At 37.7% G+C, this 9175-nt stretch overlaps 1 non-coding gene across 1 annotated transcript; it reads left to right on the plus strand.

The window, feature by feature from the left end:
- Positions 1-1574: 1574 nt before the first annotated feature.
- LOC141723073 (small nucleolar RNA R71) lies at positions 1575-1681 on the plus strand. Its single transcript, XR_012576066.1, has one exon. It is a non-coding gene; the product is annotated as a small nucleolar RNA R71 (small nucleolar RNA).
- Positions 1682-9175: the final 7494 nt, after the last annotated feature.

The following is a 9175-nucleotide window of genomic DNA, read 5'->3' on the forward strand; positions in this document are numbered from 1 at the left end:
CCTCATTTTCCGTAGGAAAATTCATAGCATTGAACACATTAAAAGTTACATCCTGATCCAGCACTCGCATTGTGAGCTCACCCTTCTATACATCTATCAAGGTTCGGCTAGTTGCCAAGAAAGGTCTTCCCAAGATTATGAGAATCTTTTTATCCTCCTCGAAATCAAGAATGACGAAATCAGTAGGGAAGATGAGTTTATTAACCTTGACCAAGAAATCCTCCACAATACCTCACGGATATGTAATAGAACGGTCGGCCAACTGCAAGGTCATATAAGTTAGTTTTGGATCAGGCAAGTCCAACTGCTTGAAGATTGACAAGGGCATCAGATTGATGCTAGCTCCCAAGTCACATAAGCATCTGTCAAAAGACACTTTTCCAATAGTACACGGAATAGTGAAGCTTCCAGGATCTTTAAGCTTCGGAGGCAACTTCTGTTGCAGCACATCATTGCATTCCTCCGTGAGAGTGACCGTCTCTAAATCATCCAGCTTCACTTTCCGAGAGAGAATACCTTTCATAAACTTTGCATAACTAGGCATCTGCTCAAGAGCCTCAGTGAAAGTTATGTTGATATGATGTTTCTTGAACACCTCCAGAAACTTCTCAAATTGCTTGTCCATCTTTTTTTTCTGCAGCCGCTTGGGAAAAGGCGGTGGAGGATAGATCTGTTTCTCCCCTGTATTACCCTCAGGAGGAGTGTGCTCAACAGTAGTCTTCCTTGGTTCCACTTCTACATCCTGCTGCCCTACTTCTTTCTCAGCACCAGCTTCTTCAGTCAACTCTTGAGTTTGTTCGAGATTCGCAACCTTTTCAGACCTCAACGTGATTGCCTTTACCTGCTCCTTAGCTTCCTTCCTTCCTGGCACTTCAGTGTCAGTAGGCAATGTACCAGGTTGACGATTTAGTAAGGCATTGGCAATTTGTCCGATTTGATTTTCCAAGGTCTTGATAGAAACAGCTTAACTCTTGCACATAAGCTTCAACTCCTCTAATTCAGATTTTTCTTTAGCTTGTTGCAGCTGGAGTTGTTGTCTTGGTGCATATTACGGTTGCTGAAAACCTGGGGGGTTGTACTGCTTAGCTGGATACTGCTGATAAGGTTGTTGAACCGCATTCTGAACGTTGCTCCAGCTAAAATTTGGATGATTGCAGTTGTTAGGATGATAGGTGGCTGGCACAGGTTGCTGCGATCGCTGAAAATTGCTCACGAACTGAGCTGATTCACTAGAAATAGCACACTGATCAGTCTCATGGGCACCAGCACAAAGCTCACAGACACTAGTGATTTGATTAACTCCATAATTAGCCAAAGAGTCCACCTTCATCGTCAAAGCCTTAAGTTGGGCAGCTATAGCAGTTGATGCATCCAACTCCAGAATTCCTGCTACTTTTCCCTGAGCCAGTCTCTGGGAAGGATTCTAGTACTCATTAGCAGCCATCAGTTCGATCAATTCATAAGTTTCATCGTAGCTTTTAGCCCACAAGGCTCCTCTTGATGCTGCATCAAGCATGGGTCTTAAAGTAGCACCCAATCCATTGTAGAAACAATTTATAATCATCCAATCAGGCATGCCATGATGTGGGCACTTCCTTAGCATCTCTTTATATCGATCCCAAACCTCACACAGAGATTCTCCAATTTGCAGAGCAAACTGAGTAAGAGCATTCCTGATTACAGCAGTTTTCGCCATAGGGAAGAATTTAGTGAGAAACTTTTGAGCAAGATCTTCCTATTTAGTGATAGACCCTAGTGGTAGCGAATGTAACCAGCACTTAGCTTTATCCCTCAGAGAGAATGGGAAGAGTCGCAGCTTGATAGCATCTTCAGTCACAATATTGAACTTGAAAGTATCGCAGATCTCGATAAAATCCTTGATGTGCATGTTGGGGTCTTCAGTAGGAGAACCCCCAAACTGAACTGATTTCTGTATCATCTGAATCGTGCCTGCTTTGATCTCAAAAGTGTTAGCCGAGATGGTTGGTCTGATGATGCTTGACTGAATGTCAATAATCTTAGGCTGAGAATAGTCCATCAAGGCCTTAGGATTTTCTACTTGATCTCCCATCGCTATATACCAATATACTTATCGAGATATCAAGTTCTCTATATACCAAACTGGAGATCTCGTGGTAAAACTCAAAGTACAAAGTGCAGACCATTTCAATATCCAAGATTATCAATCAACAAACAATCTAATCAGTTGGATTGACAAGTCTACAAAAGCAACTTGAAGAGTACAAGATCAAAGGCCAAGATTAACTAGCAAAGTAAAGTCACAGGCGTGCAAGATTAGCAAAGATACACTAAGCTAGAAATAGAAAGATTTGATTATCCAAAAATAGGGTTTAGTACATGCTAATGCATGCTGTGTAATAACCAGTGTTTACTGTTCTATTAAATAAACACTGGATGCTTTGTTGGATGTAACAATTTAGATAAGAAGAATCTTGTATTCTCTCAAGGAAGAAGCTAAGCTCTTTATCAACAAAAAGCCTAGAAATTTTGTAGCAAAACATTCTTAATTTTAATATAAAATTAAAGGAGCTGTGAAAGATTTGTGTTCACTGTTTTATTTGTCTAAATTCAGTACTAACACATTTTACTACAAGATTTTAATTTACTTTGTTCACCATCAAAAACACTTCAAGAAAAGCAGAAAAATACAAACACACATTCACCCCCCATGTATGTGATTCATTATCTAACAAGTGGTATCAGAGCAAAATCTAAAAGTACACAGATTCAAGATCTTAGAAGAATGAATACACAGAAAATCAATAGCATCAAAATCCCTACTTTTGATATGACTAACTACACTCTTTGGAAGAAGAAAATGTTGTTATTTATCAGGATGGCCAATCTATTATATATTTAGATTCTCAAGAATGGGCCTCTCACTCCTATGGTAAGAGTTGAGGAATCTACAGATGGAGATATGGTCATTCCAGCTCATTATGCTCCTAAAGATCCTTCAGAGTACACTGAGCCTGAGAAAGAAAAAGTCTCCCTAGACAGTGGCTTGCAGCTGATCTTGATAGAGTAATGTATAATAACATTGTCAACTGTGAAACTGCTAAACAGATCTGGGAAAAGATAGATATACTTTGTGAAGGAACAGAGGAAGTTAGGTCAAATTAAAGAAGGATACTGATCTCACAATATGAGGGTTTCATGGCTAAGCCAAAGGAAAGTATTACTGATGTGTTTGAAAGGTTTGACAAGCTAATTAATGATTTGCAGCTACATGGTAAATATTATGAAGCTGAAGAAGTGAACTTGAAGTTTTTGCTCACACTCCCTGACCATTTGAAACAGAAAATTTCAGCAATCAGAGAAGGGAGAGACTTGAGTAGAATAACTCTGGAAGTTTTATATGGAATCTTAAAAACATATGAATTAGAAATGATTCAAAGGAAGTCATTAAGGGCTGGTCAAGGGCATGTTGTAGATGGCTCAAGTGCTCTAATTGTCAATGAAAGCCAGACCTCTAATGATGAGCCAAGATCCCAGACTCCAGTTGCCTCAACAAGTGAGCAAAGAAATAATGATTTACAGGAACAAGTCATACTGGAATTGGAAGAAGATGAGTTTTACACCCTGGATGAACTTGATGAGCTAGATTAGTCAATGGCCTAACTTGAAAGAAAGTGCTCTAACATTAGAGTAAAGAAGCCAAGTTTCTTCAAGGGTAAAGGACAATTGTTAGTCGCTAAACACGTGCTAATAATACACGCAAGTATACGAGTTCACAAGTAGTATAGAATCTTTTCTAGTTCGTTCCCACAGAGACTGGCTTTGGTTGACTAATTAATTTATGCACTTATACACCGATGATATGGTTATTATTCAATACTAAAACGAATAACAAAATTGAGTTGATTATAACTAAGAATTAAACTAACAATTAGAACTAAAGGATGAAATTGACTGAATAAATATGTATGACAAACATGGGATTCTAACTTCATTAAATACTTCATTTATTAGTCTTATTGTTCTCAACCTTAACATGCAATGGTGATGACACTAATCTGACAACACGAAACTGGTAAACGCCAACTTTCGTTGCACGAGTACCATACTACCAGACATTCACAAAAGAGATAGAAGCTGAATAGATACCAATTATATTGAGACCTTATATGTCTATAAAATTTGACAACATAACGGTTTAAGCACAAGTTATCCGTCTTGATTACATAGGGTAAGTAAGATGGTTAAAATTACCTACGAATCATGCATGATAATACATGAACATATGCTAGCATGGCAAGTTCTAAATCCTTAAATTCACTTTCGCTTCATTAAGAATTAACACACTATCTTATAAGTTTACGACGCTCATAAGACAAATACGCACAACCAATACTAGGCTATCATACAATCACCACATGCTAAGGCATCGAAACAATTTAACTAAAGAAATCCATATATAAATCCGTTAGAACTCCATAATAACGATTAGCCCAAGATCGGACTCATCATCAACGTGGGTTCCGTTGAAAGCATGATATAACAAACGTAGTCTTTATAACGAATAAATAAACCCAAGTACAAAACAAGATTAAGGTTCACAAGTAAGAAAACTAGCATCCAAGTTACAACTTAAACAAAGATTCACAAGTAAAAACAAGATCTTCTTTGTCTTCATTGAATTGTGCTAATACGGTCTTCTTACGGCTCTCCTTGATATGTCTCTCGCTTGATATCTTATTAAAAACGACCTAAAGTTATTTATATAGCAGCCCTAATCAACAGAGAAGTTATTTACTTCGGGCGCGGCCGCGCGCTTAATCAGCGCGAGCGCGCTGGGCTTCTTCCAAAACTTGACTTCTTTCTTTTTCTTGCAGATTTGAGCCGGCTTTCTACGAGCTTTTATTCCAACACCACCTTGACACCAAATTAGCACCAAAACAATGCTAATTCACATGATTACCTAGATAATGCCTGAAATGCAAAAACACTAGAAAACACATTAAAATACTTAACAACTTGAGTACAAATGCATCAATTCAAAGCTTATTAGAGCATAATAAAGTGTCATAAATGCCACTCAACAACAATCATTCAACAAAGACAGCAGCCGGAAAGGAAAAGGGAAGTACACATCTGATAGCAAAAATGATTACAAAACCGGAATCGTTGACAGATCAAAAATAAGGTGCTATTACTGTGACGAGCTAGGCTATTTTGCTACAGAATGCAGGAAACCCAAGAAAGCAAAGAAAGACAAAGCTTATCTTGAACTGGAAGCAAAGTATGAAGCTCTTTTGAAGAAACAACAAAGCAAAGCCTATATTACAGAGGGAAAGAGTTGGGATGATTCTGATAATGATGAAGATGAGGAAGTTGGAAATTATGCACTTATGACCTTGGAGCAAGGAGAATCATCCTCATCAAAAATACAGGTACCAACTCTTACCACCATTGATTTAAATGTGAGTCAATATAAGGAAACTGTTGAAAAGATGAGCACATAAATGATTCACATTCATACAAGTATAGTTGCTGCTAATGAAGAGGTTAGCAGATTGACAAAGATAAATGAGAAACTTTAAAATGAGAAACAAGAAACTGAGTTGTTGCTGGTAGAGCTTGAAGCTGTGAAACAAGAAAATACATATCTAAAGAACAAGATCAAGTGTGCAAATGAGATTGAAGCTGTGTTAAGGGAGAAGCTAGAAAAGAATGAAGTCAAGTTGAAATCTTTCAGGAATGCATCTGAGTTGGTTTGACAATACCATGAGAAGAACAAGCCATGTGCAAATATTGTTATTGGTCTTGATTATGATGCCTTGAACAATAAGAAGAAAGTTGTAGGTGAAAAAGGGAAAGCAAATGAAAAAAAAGATGTTCCAACTATGCTGAAAATGGTTGGTTCACCTACGTTCAAAGCATGTGAAGTAGATTTCAGTGAAGAAGAATTGATCATAAAGCAAGAAATTGCTTATGAAGACAATGAGAAGAAAAATGCAGAAACAACTCAAACTTCCAAAGCTAAAAAGAAGCTCATGGATAACCAAGTTTCCAAGACACCTGTTAAGGAAACAAAAACTGAAGATGCAAGAAAGAAGAATAATAGAAATGGGAAGATTGGGATAAACAAAAGCAACAATTTTGCTTATGTTGTAGATGCTCTAAGAAAGAAATGTGAAAGTGTAGCTCTGTCAATCACCTAACTCATCTTTGTAAAAAGGTTGTTAGCAAGCCAGTTGAAGGAGTCTTCAAGTATAATGAAGCCAAGGAAAATGATCCCTATTCATTTTGTGATAATTTTGACTGCATTCCCTGTAACTTAAAAGTAATGAAAAGTTTCCACAAGCTGAGAGTAGATCTCAAAGAATTCAGTATTGGATCTACAGCTGCAAGGGAAAATGCACAAATATCTATGAATGCTATTCTTTCTGAAACTTCTACATCTACTTCTGCTAAATCAGTTAACAAGAAGAAAGTACCCAACACTTCTTGGGTTGCTAAACACACTTAAAACTCATTGTGTGCAGGGCAAAATGGAGAAGGTAATATGGATCATAGACAGTGGATGCTCCAGGCATATGACAGGTGATAAGGCCCTGCTATCACAATTTGAGGAGAAGGCTGGCCCTTTGGTGACCATTGGAGACAACAACAACGGATTCACAACGGGATATGGCAAGATTGTTTCTGGAAATGTTGTCATTGATGATGTAGCATTAGTAGCTGGTCTTAAAGTAAATCTTCTCAGTGTCATCCAGTTTGCAAACAAAGGTTTTAAAGTTCTATTTGCAAAGAAGAATGTATCTTCATCAGCAAGAAAACCAATGAAGTTGCTCAAAAGGAGCAAGGAAATGAAGCTTGTTTGTTGCAGACTTGGACTCAACAAATGGGGATGGAATTTGTTGCTTCTACACAAGGAATCCATAGAGCAAAGCAAGTTGTGGCATAAGAAACTCTCACATCTAAATTAAAAGGCAATCAACATGCTGGTCAAGAAAGAGTTGGTGAGAGACATGCCAAAATTAGAGTTTGCTCAAATTGAAGTCTGTGAAGCCTGTCAGAAAGGAAAAATGAAAAGATTAATTCACAAGTCAAAAACCGTGAATTCCATAAGTGCACCATTGCAACTTATTCACATGGACTTGTTTGGGCCAGTAAATGTCTTATCAATTTCAAGAAACAAACATGCACTTGTGATGGTGGATGATTACTCAAGATACACATGGGTAGAGTTTATGCATTCTAAAGATGAAACTCCACACATCATAATTGAGCACATAAAGAAGATAGAAAAACAGGCTGAAGATCAAAGCTGTGTGAAGAGATTGAGAAGTGATAATGGAATAGAATTCAGAAATGCAATATTGAGTGAATTCTTCAAAAGAAAAGACATTGTTCAAGAGTTCTCTGCTGCTAGAACACCTCAAAAAAATGGGGTAGTTGAAAGAAAGAATAGAACATTAGTAGAAGCTGCAAGGACAATGCTGCAAGATGCAAATTTGCCAACTAGTTTTTGGGAAGAAGCTGTAAATACTGCATGCTACACTCAAAATAGATATCTCATTAACAAGGTTCATGGCAAATCACCTTACTCAATCATGTCTAAGAGAAAGCCTACTGTAAAACATCTTCATGTGTTTGGAAGCAAGTGTTACGTTTTAGAAGACAACTCTGAATATGTGGGAAAATTTGACTCAGAGATTTTTGAAGCAATTTTTCTGGGATATTCATTGGAGAAAACTGCCTACAAGGTCTATGTAATTGATCAAAAGAAAATTATGGATAGCACAAATGTGACTTTTGATGATGACAAGTGTCCAGGCTTGGAATGTCTTGATGATAATGAAGCTGAAGCCCTTGCATTTGAAAATCTCAACATTAAAAGTGATTCTGATGAAGAGGATGAAGGCAATGCACAACAGGTGATGAATGAAGAGACTACTGAACATGAAAATTATGAAAATAGAAGCTCATCTCATACACCTGAATTTGATAGCACAAACTCAGGGGGAGAAAGAGAAGAAGAATCTACTAGTCATACCAATAATGAAGAAAATGATGAAGGCACCAGTCAACAAACTCACACCAAAAAATGGGATAGGAGTCACAATCAAAATGCAATAATTGGTGATCCCAATGCTGGTGTAAGGACTAGAAGTACAACTGCTAATGAGTGCCTACATGCATGCTTTATGTCTCAAGTAGAGCCTAAGAAAACTGAAAAACCTCTAATGGATCCTGGTTGGATATATGTCATGCAAGAAGAGCTTAATCAGTTTGAAAGTAAACAAAGTTTGGGAGTTAGTTCCTGCACCAAAGAACAGAAGTGTAATTGGAACAAAATGGGTGTTCAAGAACAAGATGGATGAAAATAGTATAGTTACCAGAAACAAGGCAAGGTTGGTTGCAAAAGGCTACTCACAGGAAGAAGGAATTGATTATGATGAAACTTTTGCTCCAGTTGCAAGACTTGAAGCAATAAGGATTTTTCTAGCATTTGTTGCACATTCAAACTTCAAAGTGTATCAAATGGATGTCAAGAGTACTTTCTTAAATGGTGAGTTGTAAGAAGAAGTTTATGTGTAACAACCTCCTGGCTTTGAAGATCCAGAATTTCCAGATTTTGTGTACAAGCTACTCAAGGCTCTATATGGACTAAAGCAGGCACCTAGAGCTTGGTATGACATACTGACAGATTTTCTACTTAAACATGGTTTCACTAGAGGAACTGTAACACCCCCAAATCCGGGGTCGGGGATTCGGGTTGTCACGAGTTCCATTTCCCCTATCAATACTTAATCTTAACAGTCAACCAACTACTGCGTACTGTGACCCCATAATATACACACACACACCACAAGTTATAGTCTCAGAGATGAATATCCAAAAATAACACAAGTCATCTTATTCCACAATTATAAACCATTTCACCATAAAAAGGGTTTCTGAATAATTTACGTATTCCTTGTCATTATTACAATTCATATTATACATAAGTCTGGTTCATCAATAGTTGAAAACCTAGCCTATTGGTAGCTCCTACCTCAGCTACGGCGGCATCAACGCTTCCCGAAAACTGCGGAACGTTTCCTAACCGCTTGCGAATTGGGAGCTTGGTCCTGTTCATCCTTTCTATCTGTTGTTGTGTGATGAAAGAAGAAATCAAGGGTGAGCAACAAGCCCACCGAAATAA

Source organism: Apium graveolens, chromosome 4 (assembly GCF_009905375.1).
Source record: "Apium graveolens cultivar Ventura chromosome 4, ASM990537v1, whole genome shotgun sequence".
NCBI lineage: Eukaryota > Viridiplantae > Streptophyta > Magnoliopsida > Apiales > Apiaceae > Apium > Apium graveolens.